This window comes from Typopeltis vanoorti, chromosome 5 (genome assembly GCF_054136105.1).
Source record: "Typopeltis vanoorti isolate ZY-2024b chromosome 5, IOZ_Tvanoo_1.0, whole genome shotgun sequence".
Classification (NCBI taxonomy): Eukaryota; Metazoa; Arthropoda; class Arachnida; order Uropygi; family Thelyphonidae; genus Typopeltis; species Typopeltis vanoorti.
Window position 1 is genome coordinate 68,776,435 of NC_143553.1, and position 14,260 is coordinate 68,790,694.

General features: G+C 35.9%; 1 protein-coding gene across 2 annotated transcripts in view; it reads right to left on the reverse strand.

Moving 5' to 3' along the window:
• LOC150106497 (uncharacterized) overlaps positions 1 to 6,967 on the reverse strand; it is a 553,742-nt gene extending 546,775 nt beyond the window's left edge. For both annotated transcript variants that reach the window (XM_090393159.1, XM_090393158.1), the window contains exon 1: positions 6,813 to 6,967. The gene's annotated coding sequence lies outside the window, so the exon portion shown is untranslated. The remainder of the gene's footprint in view (positions 1 to 6,812) is intronic.
• Between the last annotated feature and the right edge of the window lie 7,293 nt (positions 6,968 to 14,260).

Genomic DNA, 14,260 nt, shown 5'->3' on the forward strand with positions numbered 1-14,260 from the left:
ACTAAGAACCATAAGATTCAACATTTTTGAAAATTTTTATTTCAAGAATTTTCCTCAAACAAAAAGTAGCACCTTAAAATATTTTTAAAATCTTCAAAATCATTTACAAAAGCAAGAAATTATTGAATACTCACAGAATTAGAAATTTTTAAAACATGTTTACCACATTAATTAGAAATTAATCTCATTCTTAAATTTTTGGACGCAACACTTTCTCATCATCATCATCTCTCTCTCTCTTTACAGACATACAGGTGGTTCAAAATTTCACGTACAAACTTTGAGGGATGGTAGAGAACATTAAAATCAACCATATTCACATAGGAAAGCATGACCGGAACGCCACCGGAAGGTACTAACAGGGACACAAACATGCAGAAATAACACAAGGCAGTAAATAGTGTAAAAAACTTTATTAGGCGTAACTGAACAGTTTAATAGTAGTTGGATACATAATATGATTTACGAGGTGCATGTCTGCCATCTCAGCGTTCATAAAACGACGCATGTTCTTCGTACAACGTCGAAAGCTTGAACGAGGAAGCCCAATTGCTGACCTGGAGCGCTGGCGAACAGCGCCACCTATCACTTTCTGGTGGCGTTTCCGGTCATACTTTCCTATGTGAATATGGGTTGATTTTGATGTTCTCTACCTCCCTTCAAAGTTTGTACGTGGAATTTTGAACCACCCTGTATATGCTGTACACGGGCATCCATGCTATAGTTCCGTCAACAATAACAACAAACAGCAATACTAGTGCACTTAAGAAATTCATTCCAATGCAAACAAGATTGTTTGCACTCAAATGCCTTTGAGTTCGCAAACACATACAGGGTGTTCGGGATAAATTTGACATATTTATAATTAATTATATTTTTCCGTAAGTTACATGTATTAACACACACTTCTCTTCATTTAAAAGTTTGGACCCTTCTTCATTCATATACAAGATGTCAGAAAGGATGGATAGCTGGAACCCACCTGAATCATGGAAGAGAATAACTTGTATCATGATGATTCGTGCCCGCCATCAAAATAAGGATATTACGACTGCTGCCCAATGCTCCCTGAATACAGTAAAAACAATCAGGCATGAACTAGAGACTTGCAATGGTGACTACGAGGATGTAGCAAGAAGAAAGATCCCTAGCAGACGATCTGATTGCGTTCGTACAGCAGAATTCCTCGCAAATCTGCAGGAACAGGTGTTGAAGAACCCTGGCATTGGAATTCGGGCTTTGTTCGTGGAGTTGCTAACTGTAGTCAAGCCCTGGATAACAAGGGTAGCCAATGGTAGGCCGTATGTATGGCAGCAGGATTCGGCCCCTTGCCACACCTCTGGGAAAAGTCAAAAATGGTTGTCTGAAAATTTCTACGACTTCACCAGTCCAAATGTTTGGCCTCCAAACTCCCCATGGATTATTTTGTATGGGGCGCAGTTGAAAAAGACACCAATCGCACTTCCAGTAATACAAAAGCCCAGTTAATGGATAAAATTAAAACAGTTTTTGCGGCCCTTCCCAGGGAGACTGTAGCATCAGCTTGTTCGAGGTTCCGAAGCAGAATTGAAGCTGTGATCGATGCTAATGGTGGTTATTTTGAGTAAATCTTGTTGATAGTATTGTAATTAACTCTGCCTGTAATGTTTTTTTGTCAATTCATTAAATTTAATAGATACAAAGAAGATTTTCTTTTTCCTTACGAAACTGTCAAATTTATCCCGAACACCCTGTATGATTTTTAACTTTCATGTGTGTGTGTGTGTTTTAGTTTTTTAAAATGCATTTAAAGGCGACGTCAAATAAGGCTTAAATATGCGTTTTGTACGGAAACACTTTATAGATAATATACAGTAGTGATCAAATTATCCAAACAAGCCGAAGTTTCGTCACGTTTTCGGTTTTGGTTTGGTTTTAATTTCAGTTCACAATAATTTTGGTTTTGGTTTATTATTTTCGGTTTTGGTTTTAGTTCACTATTTTGGTTGAGTGCTGTATGTTTTAACTGTCTCCACGGTGTTTATTAATAGCGTTGTGCATTTTTAATAGTGTAAAAATGTTGACATTCGTAGTGTTTTATTCATTTTGTGTAGCTATGAAATGGATACATCTCTAAGAAAGTGTTCAAAAATATGTAATCTTTCTCAGCACGCATCCACGACTCAAAAGACAAATTGCCAATGAGTATGGTGTTAGTTTGAGTACTGGAATTTATCTGGAAATTTTAAAGGCGAAATTTTAATTTGACTGTAAAGAGGTTTAGGGAGACAGGTACCTTTTCTCCTTACAGGAAAGGAAAATGTAGGTGAAAAAGAAAAACTACATTTACTCAAGATCGCTTAGTTGTTAGGAAAAGCAAAATAAATCCAAGAATGTCTGCTGTTGATTTAAAGAGAGACTTGGCAGTTAGTGGGATTAATGATTCTGACATGACAGTCCGTCGAAGATTGTTGGAAGCAGGGAGGACTGCCACTGACCAAAAAAAAAAAAAAAAACTGCTGACGAAGGCTACAAAAGTGTGCAAAGGTGTACAAAGATTGGACTGTCGAGAAGTGGAAAAAAGGTCATATCCTCAGATGAGAGCCATTTCTTTGTCCAATCAGAGCGAGTACCCCATGTTCGCAAATCGGCAGCTAAGAAGACCTCTAGCGCCCACCTTCAACAAGCTCCTTAAACATCCATCTAAAATGATGTTCTTGGGGTTGTTTTTCACATGACAGTCCAGGATCACTTGTGCCTGTTGACGATACGATGAAAAGTAACCAATACATAAAAATATTGAAGAAAAGAATTCATTTTCCAACAGGATCTCGCTCCATGCCACACTTCAAAAAACAAGTGAAAGAATTCCTCAAAAATCACAACATCCAACTGCTTCAGTGAGAAGTAACTCCCCTGACATTAACACAATAGAAAATTTGTGGGCCATAGTGAAAAAGAGACTTGGAAAATTAAATTGTGATACAAAGGATAACTTAATACAATGCATTATAACAAATATGGTTTCGAGATGCAGAAATCAGAATAATGTGTTCTAAGTTGGTAGAGTCCATGCCTAAGTGAATGAATGATTATTCCTCTGTTCCCTTATTGGGAACAGAGGAACACATATAAATTATTAGATAAAGTTGGAGTTTAATTTTTGTACTTATTTTCTTGCGAAATTAAAAATTTTCTTTAAAATATGAGTGTTCCGATTAATTTGTTCTCTAAGACTATAAATACAAGTTTTACATACACTTGAAAATACATCGCTCTATCAACTAATTATTATTATGAGACACTTCCAGGGAGTCCAAAAACTCATCGAGGGAGCGTGTGCCAGCAGCATCGAACGATTGATCCCTTCCAACTACTAACCGCGCTCAAACTTGCTTAACTTTTCGCTGAGCCATTGGTAGCAGACACTACCAATCGACCAACCTATGCTGGCTAATGTGTGCTATAAAAATAAAAAAGTGAGTCAACTAGAATGAATATTTTTTAACATGCGAACAATGTACAACGATATCATTCCCAATTACTGATCGCTCTTAATCCAGCTCATTTATTACAAACTTCATTTTGAACACACATCTTTCTCAAGTTCAAGGTAGTAGGTAGCTTCAACTCCAGACACTGGTTCGGCTAAATAATTTTTATCATATATTTTACAGTATTCACATACTGTATCTTTGATACCATCCATGGAATACTTCATAAAAGTAGAACTTTTTTTATGTTGCTCCCACCCACAAAAGGTTATTTGCAAACATATAGTGTATTCTGTACTGTGGGTGGGTTAAGGATATTTTTTTCCATTTTTATCAATTTATTATTTTTTTGTTTAAAATTAATTTTTACATAGTCCAGAAATCCCGCTCTAGACACCAAACATGGAACTTTTTCAAGCCACTTCAGGCCTCCAATAAGTGGGGTGGTGGTCTCACAGAGGGCGATAAAATTCATCGCCCACCTAAAACTCTTGTTTGCTGTATATTATAAATGTGTGTATAAGTTTATTAAAGGGGAACTCAACCCCTGCTATCATGCGTACTACTACAGTAGAAAAAGAGTTCAGGTTAAAATATGATATCATTTTTGATCGAGAATTCCAGGGGAGAATTCTCCATGCTAGCTATGCAAGCTCATTACTTGAGAAAGGAGTAATATTTATTTGTTAATAAATGCATGCATTTATAAGCATTCCATTTAGGCTTTTATTTTTGTAGACAGAAAACGTCTTAAACTTGTGTGACAATAATTGAGCTTTGCGTTGTGTATCGAAGGCCGATGCTTGCTCGTCTAGTCAAAGCTACCTTGGCTTGCTCGGTTGTGCGAGCTTCCAGGTCCACGCTGCAGCACTGTGATTTCATGCGCGCGCATAGCCATTTCCGCTACCTTCACATCGTCTTAATTAAACAAAAGTTTACGCAGTCAAACTAGCTCTAGCCAGCGAGCTTCAGCCAGCCTTTATAAATGTGCGTGTTGTTTGTGAAAATTAAGTTACAACCAACTTTTTATGACGATGTTATTGATCAATTCATAAAGAAGAACCGTAGGTTAGAATTTGTATTCAAGTAGCTAAATTGAAAAAGATAGAATATCATTTGTAAAATAAATGTTGTACAGTATTTGTATGATAAAATGTACATAAATTTCTAAATACAGTAAAACCCCTTTTTTTTTATACTTTTCAGGGGACTGATGGAAAAAAGTGTAAATAGCAGGAAATGTAAAAAAAAAAAAAAAAAACATTAAAAAAAAAGGCTGAAAGATGACTTACTGCTAGTATGTGAGTCTACATACTAGATTACAAAATCTAATAACTGAAACTAAACGAATTTACAATTACTTACATTTATCTATTTAAAAAAATCTTTACTTGTTTTTGCTTTCCGTATTTTTTTTTTTTTTTGACATAGCGCCACATTGCTTTTTGCATTGACTTCAATGCTTGACCTGTTTTTTACTATCGTGTTCAAAGTGGACACGGAGAGTCCAAGATCTTTTGCTCAATGCACACCTGTTCCGGCATGCCAATCTACACGTCACAGAATTGCCATCTTTTCTTCTACCGAAATACATTTTCTGTCTTTTTTCTCCATGTTACTAACATGGATAATCCATCACCGCAACTTGAAAGCAACTCTTACACGCTAAATTACGTAGCAGGAATTCTACAATATCAATTCGTACTGTGATTGAAAAATCACGGTATCGCTCATCACTACATTACTGCTGCAAGCGTGCAAGTTACCGTGTGATGGCGGAAACGAAACTACAGCCGAAAACAAGGCCATCTGGGAACAGAAATGCGCAGATTTCCGCAGAAATCGATTCGAAAATTAGTATTGCCACCAGAGAAAAAAACGCAAATCACGGGAAATAACGTCCACATCAAGTTGTTAATGGCGGAAAAACAATATATCGTAAGAATAGGCCTTAAGACGGGACCAACGGAAAATGACGTAAATGGCAGGAAAACGTAAATTACGGGAACGTAAAAACGGGGTTTTACTGTATATAGTTTTAAATGGTCAGTAATTCGTTATTCCGCTAATCAGATTTCAATCACACCTCTCACCAGTGGTGAGCTATAAGGGGCTCACAGGGACTCGCGCGAGCCCTTTGTTAACTTTTCTCAAATTTGCGAGCCCCTTGTTCTTCTTGTTTACTTTTTTATTTTTTCAAAAAAATATATATATATTTCTTTTTTAAACATATTAAGCGACAAACTCATACGGTAACCTAACAAAAATCTATTCGGCAGTGTATAGATTATTTGGAATTATTGTTTCAACTCTATAACGAATGCGCCAAAGTTTGAAAATAACGTAAAGCGCATGCGCCATCTTTATCCTTCTCCATTCTGGTAGCCAATCGTATGGTGAAACCAGTAGCCAATCAAATGTTTTATAAAAGATTTCATTCTTATTATATTTTGATAGTTAAAAAATGTTTTTCTTATGTAAGATAAATTAACACAGTTGATTGTGCGCAAATATTTCATGTTTAGATCATGAAATATTTGTTTAAAAATTATAGCCTTTAGAGGTTGATTATTCTCTTATACTTTTCGATTGGAATTTGTACACAAACTGTATTAATAAAAGTTTTGTGTGAAATACGGCTTTTTTTTTTTTTTTTGATCGACGATGCGAGCCCTTTGTTAAAATTTCCATAGCTCACCACTGCCTCTCACTCCCTGAATGATAACAAGAGCAAGCAAAAATTTCAAGACCAGCATTCGCCCCTGGAGAATTCAAATTAATCTTAACGTTGATTATTTCACTTGAAGGGGTTGCATCATTTCCCCCTCTTTTTTTTAATAAGTTCACTTAAAATGTATAAATTACTTATTACTACTACTAATAATAATTATTATTATTATTATAAAGTAAATAATATTAAATTAATATTATATTAATATTATAAATGTTATAATTATAATTCTTATGATTATTATAAGTGATTATGATTACTCATTACTTATAATAATCCGTGCAAAATTATTACGGTATTATAAAATATGGTTCAATTTTTGATGTTATTAACTATTTGCATAATTAGTTTTATATAAAATAGCATGCCATACAAAACGAGAAATACTAAATCATCAAATCACTAATGTATTTTAAAAAAATGAGAAATGTTTATATAGGTGAAATATTTAAGTTGAGTATAAAATATAATATACAATGGGTATAAGAAAGGATAGCATTGAAGCTCGTTTTGTGATCTGCAGATAATACCATGTTAGCCAGAAACTGATCCCTTAATATATTGACAAGTTAGGTTAAAACAGCTTCATCATAAGAACTAAAACTTACCGTTGTAATTGAATAATGATAACAGCACATTGAAGTCGGCAGAAGCCCCATCCGACTAATAGCTACCATCAATTCGCTACTGCTGCTAAAATAGTGAAATGGAATGGTGCGATGACACAACCACTATATTTGGAACAACCATGTTTGCCAGAACGACTCTGGTGGCATACGACTGGCACTTAAAATGAGTGCAAGAAATCTAAGCGAATAAGTATAAAATATCAAATGGATAACGTTAGAATAGATAGATAATTATAAATAAAGCTTAATCCACAATTCTGCTATGACAGTCTAAACTAAATGAAAACAAACGAGTGAAACATCGCTTAATTTGATGAAAAACACAGTAGCCATGTGTACGCAACACAGATGCTTCAGTTATTTACATTCGCTTCATGAAATATTTTGAATAAAAATCTGAACTGTTTGTTTCTCATAAATATTTAATTTTTTCATTTATATAAAATTCGTATTTAGTATTGTAAGCTGTTCAGCCGGAAATTAATTTCAAATATATATTTTTTTAATTTCACATAACAATTCGCCTTCTTCGATTCTTTTTGAAACTAGGGGCGCAGTTTAACTTATATATCAGTTCGTTTTTTAAATAAAAAAAAAAGTTAGCAGTGCACCTGGCCTTTTTTAAAAAAAAAAAAGTGAGCAGCAGTTCTACTTACAGAACCTTGTTTGTGAGATTGTTGACCATTTAAACAAACTTTAATAGATACCTTCATTACCTCATCATTTGCTATATAACTTCTTCCGAGCTGACCAGAAAAGTCTGCGAAGAAATTATGAATGTTTTTGTGTCTACAAACGTAGAATTTGAAGGCACATGCAAAATGATTAAAAATGTTAGTGAAAATAAAATAGAGAGTATATTTTTAACCAAACAAAAAAAAATTATTTTCTTTATTTTTCCTTTTAACTGGTTTTTCTTTATTTTTCACTTGGACTATAATAAATTTAGTTTGATCCTTTATCCAAATGTGAGCAAACAAAGTTTGCGCCTGAAAGTATCTTCAGGACTGGGGTAAGGTGGTACAACACCGGGCAACTCCTTGTAGAGGTGGAGCAAGCTAACATCACTCCTATCTCAGTATCTCCCATAATGCAAAACACATCTCCTTGCGGATATGTCTAATGTTATGCATTAAGGGAAGGGCCACTACCCAGACTAGTTTCGACCTTTATTGAGGTCTCTTCAGTGGGAGCACGCCCAAGTGGAGATACCAGGCAGAAGCATTAGCAAGGTCATCTCTACCTATAGGAGTTGCCAAACGGTGTGCCACCTTTTTAATAAATTACTCTGGATTTAGAGAAAGATGTTGAAAGTTTATTTTTCACTTTGTTAGACTATAATAAATTTAGTTTAATCCTTTATCCCAGACTAGTTTCGACCTTTATTGAGGTCTCTTCAGTGGGAGCACGCCCAAGTGGAGATACCAGGCAGAAGCATTAGCAAGGTCATCTCTACCTATAGGAGTTGCCAAACGGTGTGCCACCTTTTTAATAAATTACTCTGGATTTAGAGAAAGATGTTGAAAGTTTATTTTTCACTTTGTTAGACTATAATAAATTTAGTTTAATCCTTTATCCAAGTGTGAGCCAACTTTGTTTGCCCACCCTTGGATAAAGGATTAAACCTAAATAAAAGATAAAGGTACAACCCCACCTTACCCCAGTCCTGAAGATACTTTCAGGCGCAAACTTTGTTTGCTCACACTTGGATAAAGGATTAAACTAAATTTATTATGGTTTTTCTTTCGTTTCACATGTGGCCAGTAAAAGGAAAGGTAATCGAAAAATGATCCCTTGTTTGCTGGAGATCGAGCCACGTTAAAGAGCAGTAGATAATCTATTTTATATATATATATATATATATAAGCCGAAATTTGAAACGTCCAACAATGTGTTTGCCTTCATGAGACAAACACATTGTTGTCTCATGTCTCGAGTCATCAGAATTGAATGATAACCGGCGCTTACCAGCCTGGATCTCGAGGGGGGTTGGGCGCCGTAGGCGCTAGGGAAGCAGAGCCCCCCTCCCTCTAGTATAATATAATGGAAATAATTATATAAATCTTCCAAGGCAGCTGATCGCTGCATTTGATTGTCACTGATACTCGAGTTTATGTTTACTCAGGATTTTGAAAACTTCAAGGAGAGTAATAAAGACAACTGTCGTCATCTCGCAGTCTTAAATCCAAGCTGCCTTTATTGTCTGAAATGAGTTTTTTTTTTTTCTCCCTACATGTCAGGAAAGAAAATATCTACTTGTATGTGCCAGAGGTCGATTAATTCGGAAACTAGAGTGGAATGACTAGAATCAAACACAACAATTTTCTTTTGGCAATTTAATGTTATAGGCGCGATTTGCTACATGCTACACAGTTCTCTTTAATATCAGCTAACACCTTGTATTCCTGTATAGGGAGTAAGCGAGGCCGTTTCAGCCCTATCATTATTAATATAAATTGCTTGTTTAAAATCTGGTTATTAATATTTTCATATAATTTAATATTCCCAACCACTGGACCCTGGAGCATTGCAAATGTGTTCTATGGAGTTCAGTCACCACCATCTTGAAGTCTGACGAGTCTGGGTTTAGAAGCTGCCAGAGGAAACTGCCTGAACACAAGGCATGTTAAAAAAAAAAAGTCCGAACGTTTTCTATAAAGACTTTATTGCTCATTTTACAACATTTTAAAATGTTATAAAATGCACTATCTCCTTCAAAGTAGTCCCCTCTACTGACGATACACCATTCACAATGTTTCTTCCATTGTTGGAATGCTTCCTGAAACTCACTTTCTGTGATGGCGCGCAGTTCTCTTATTACATTTTCCTGAATCTCCTGTATGGTCTGCAAACGACATCTCCTTTCAAAGTGGTTTAAGCTTGGGAAACAGGAATAAGTCTGCTGGGGCCAAATCTGGAGAATAGGGTGGATGAGGTACAACGGATGTCTGATGTATTGTCATGGTGCAACATCCAAGTCGAGGAGACCCTTCCCTTGGCTCATGCAGTCCGATATGCTTGGTTAAGCAACTGAAATGTCTCTAAAATTTTACCAAGTTTGCAGCAAAATTTCACATACACACGTTGTTCTTCAAGCTCTTTCATTATCATTCATCACTAATCCGACGAACAGCTTGTGCACGCACTGCTCACTTCAGCGGATATAACTCGAAGACTAATGCTCATAGCAGAACTGGGAAAATTGCAGTTTGTTGTCAAAATCTGCCATTGATGCACTCAGTAGCCGCAACGCGCTCTCGGGCCAGTTGACGCACTATTGAAAAAGTTTGGTCTTTTGTCTTTTTTGAACATGCCTCGTATGTTGTGCAGATTGTGAAGTTTCGTGGAGAAGGCATCATGGTCTGGCTGTTTTTCATAGGCTAAACCGTTACTTCCAGTAACAGAACAGAAAATCTTAACGCTACATCATATAATGACATTCTATGCTTCCATCATTATGGCTACAGTTCGGTGAAGGCTGCTTCTTGTATCAAGACGATAATTCTTCGATCTCAAAGCGAGGTCTGTGCAGGAATAGTTTGATGAAATTGGTGTTGAAGAACTTGATTAGCCTACACAGAACCATAATCTCATCCCATCCTCATCTAATGTTGGGCATGTCCAAAAGAGCACTAATTTTCTTCTGGTAAATCTTCTCAGAAAATTCAGTACGACAGTTATTGTAGCAAAGGGTGGATTGCCTTTATCCTTTCATATTAGACTGAGCGTTGGGAAGAGTAGTAGTCCCAATATTTTTAATCAGATAGGGTATATTTTCAGTCTTGGTTGTGATTCATGTGTTTATGGCTCTTTCTCAAATCTTACCATATAGAAATTGGCGAGCGCCAGATTCAGAGTGAGAGTGTACCATAAAAGGACTTGAGTATGTGTAGAGTAAATGTGAAGTAGCTTTAATTTATGAAATGCTTTAAGGGTGATATAACTTTTACGAAGAGTTTTTATTCCAATAGTATTCACTTCCTGTTGTTGAAATGTTCGTAAAAAGTGATAACATTAAAATTTGCTAAGATTTCAACTTTTTTTTTTCTTTATAATTTCTTTATAATACAAACCAAAGTCCCGTGTTTTACACTGTTTGAACTGCCCTAGTATTCCGCTACTTAAAATTAACGAGCTTTGCCAGGGGAGCCCATGTGACGCCCTTAATTAGTGTTTTAACTGGGCTATCACTGCTTTTGATGGCTGTCTTTTTTCTCCTCATGAAAGTGGAGCCACTTTCATGTTTAGAAAAAAGTTTCAGATGCAAATATTTTTTACTTGTTTGGATATAAAATAATGATGGACGCTTATTATCCTTTCTTTTAATAATTTTCATCATAAGTTGGCAGCATCTACACTAGTGGGCCAAAATCGTGGAAACCTTTTGGAAAAAGTGTATTTCTGAGGTTTGATGGCTCATACACCACTCTTTTTTAGTAATACTATAAAATTATATATCAATGGAAAGATAATTTAATCAAGAATGTAATGCAATAACTTTTGTGAAGGATTTTTTATTAGAACAGTAGTTATAAAGAAGAAAAGTGAAACACATAACACAGAAAAAATGAGATATACAAAAATTCTCACGTGTTAATACTTAGTTGAGTAACCTTTAGCGTTAATTACGGCCTTATAACGCCTTCCCATGGAGTGAACCAAGTTTTTTAGTTCTGCAGCTGTTATAATGTGAAACCAAGATTGAATTATTGCTTCTATTAATTTGATTTTATTGGTGGGTTGCTTCTGACTAATAAGTTTCTTTAGTCGGCTCCATAGATTTTCGATTGGGTTAAAGCACTGGAATATGATTATCCTGACACCACTTTTTGCACACAGCAGCAACATGACATGGAGCTGAATCCTGTTGAAATATAAATGCTTCATTATCTTGGAAAAGATCACGTGCGGAAGGCTTCAGTTTGGGCTCAAGTATTTCATTAATGTATTTTTGGGCATTTATATTCCCATTAATCATGCAAATTCTGTCCACACCTTTTGATGTCATACAATCCCAGATCATAACACTAAGTGGGTGTTTCACGGTAGGTATAATGCAATCAGGATGCAAATCTCCTCCCTACGTATTTTATGCCATCACTACCAAACAGAGAGATTTTGGTCTCATCACTCCAAATAACACTGTCCCATTGTTCTGCTGTCCAGTTAACATTGGTTTTAGCCCAGTTTAATCTTTTCAACCTTTATTTGAGAGATAAAAATGGCTTTTTTCGTGGAATTCTAGCATTTAGACTAAATTCCTGCACTGTGCCGAACAGTCCTTGCACTCAACTTCACATTGTATTGGGCCATTTCATCTTGTATACACCCAGATGATTTTCTTCTGTCACGTAGGCACAGTCTCTCAATTCTTCTATCATCACTTGCTGCTGTTGTGCACCTTTTCTTACCTTTACCAGTCTGGTTTTGAAGTGATTGAATCTCCTTATACCTCTTCAAAAATTTAGAAATGCCACTTTGGTTAAATTTCCACCATTTTTTCTTCTAATTTCTTCATAACTGTAGCCTTGTTCACTTAATAGTACTATTTTACATTGCTTTCTGGCTGATCAATCAACTCTTTGCGTCATTTCTTTAATTTTATTACGTTTTATTTTACAAGCTCACTAAATGAAAGAACACAAAAAAACCAACCAACTTGATAGCAATCATATAACACACTGACAAATGTCTTCCTCTCAGCTCTAATACATGACATCAATAGCTGAATCCTACTGTGACCTTACTGGCTCATTGCCAAAACAAGATGACACCTGATTGTCTCTCTAAACACTCATGCTCATTGGCTACATTCAAATGAAGAAAAGCTACTTCATATCAACTTATGCAAGTTGTGCTTCTTTTTGTTTATTTGGCTATAACTTTTCATAGAATATAGATAACTGAACAAATCTTGTTGCATTACATTCTTGATTAAATTATCTTTCCATTGATATATAATTTTCTGGTATTACAACAAAACACCTGTGCGAAGGAAAATGGCGGCCAGTAATGAAGGTTCGCCATTGTTATCAAAGAACGGTAGCATAAAAGAAATGAGTCAGTGTACTAGCTGTGAAATGTATGCTTTGCAGAGTGTGGTTAGATGATAATAAAGGATTGAATGTGTGTAGAAAATGTAGGGAGAATGAGGAATTGAAGTGTATTTCGGATCGTGAGTGTGATATTTTTGTCAACCTTCAGAATGAAGGATATAGGGATATGACAAGAAACGGCAAGGTTGTACATGAAAATTGTGAGAGTGTGAATGTAGAAAGTGTGAATGATAGTATCAATGGTTTCTCAGAGAATAAAAAAGATGAGATAGATGCATTGAGTGAGATCGCGTTGTTGAATAGTGCGATAGAAAGAGCAAAACAGCAGCTAGAGTGCATGAACAAAAGTAGACTGAATGAACCAACCAATAATAAAAGGTATGACAGGAAAATAGACGTATGAATGTGAACATGAACAAAATGAAGGATGGAGTGCTGTATGGAGACTCGTTAGTACGAGGTGTGTTAGTAGAGGATTTGACAAAATCGTACCAACCTGGTGCGACCATAAAGGACGTAACTGAGTCTATTAGAGAGCAAAAGGAAAGGGTGAAAGAAATGATTGTTGTGGCAGGTACGAATGATTTGAAAGGAGATAAAATGGGAATGATAGACCTGAATGAATTGTTTGAGGTAGCAAAAGAAAAGAGTGAGAGAGTTAGAATGATTAGTCTTTTGCCACGGTATGACAGTGAAATGTTTAAAAGGAGGGCCATAATTGCGAATGACTTTATGCGTGCGTTATGTATGACGAGTGGTGTGGAATTTGTGGATGTGTGGAGTGAGTTTGATGGGCGAAAGGATCTATATAAGATGGATGGCTTGCATTTGGTTACGGTGTAAGAAGACTTGAGAAAGTGTTGCTGAATGTAGTAGATGTGCAAATTCAGGGAAACTAGATTTGTTAAGGGGGGGGAGTAGATATACAGTCCTTATGGAGGCAGTTGAATGTAAGAATAAATATAAAATGCCAGAGCAAATAAGGACAACAAATCTGAGTGGGATAGTTAATATAAGGCATCAAGGTAGGGTTGGGGCTAATGGGGATCTTAAATTCATGTACACTAATACTAGGAGTATTAGGAACAAGAAGGAAGAGTTTTTGGCCATGGTTGGCACTTCCAGACCACAGGTTATAGGTATTAGTGAAACATGGCTGACTGTAGATGATATAACTAGTGGGATTGAATGTGATGGGTATAGTGTGTTCAGGAATGACAGAGAGAATAAAATGGGGGGAGGAGTATTGTTGATGATAGCTGATGAGCTGCAGCCAAGGAGAATAGAAGTTGAATTGCAGGATAGAGAAAAGAGCACATTTGAGGCCATTTGGTGTGAGATTGTGGCTAGCAGAACTAAATATACAATTGG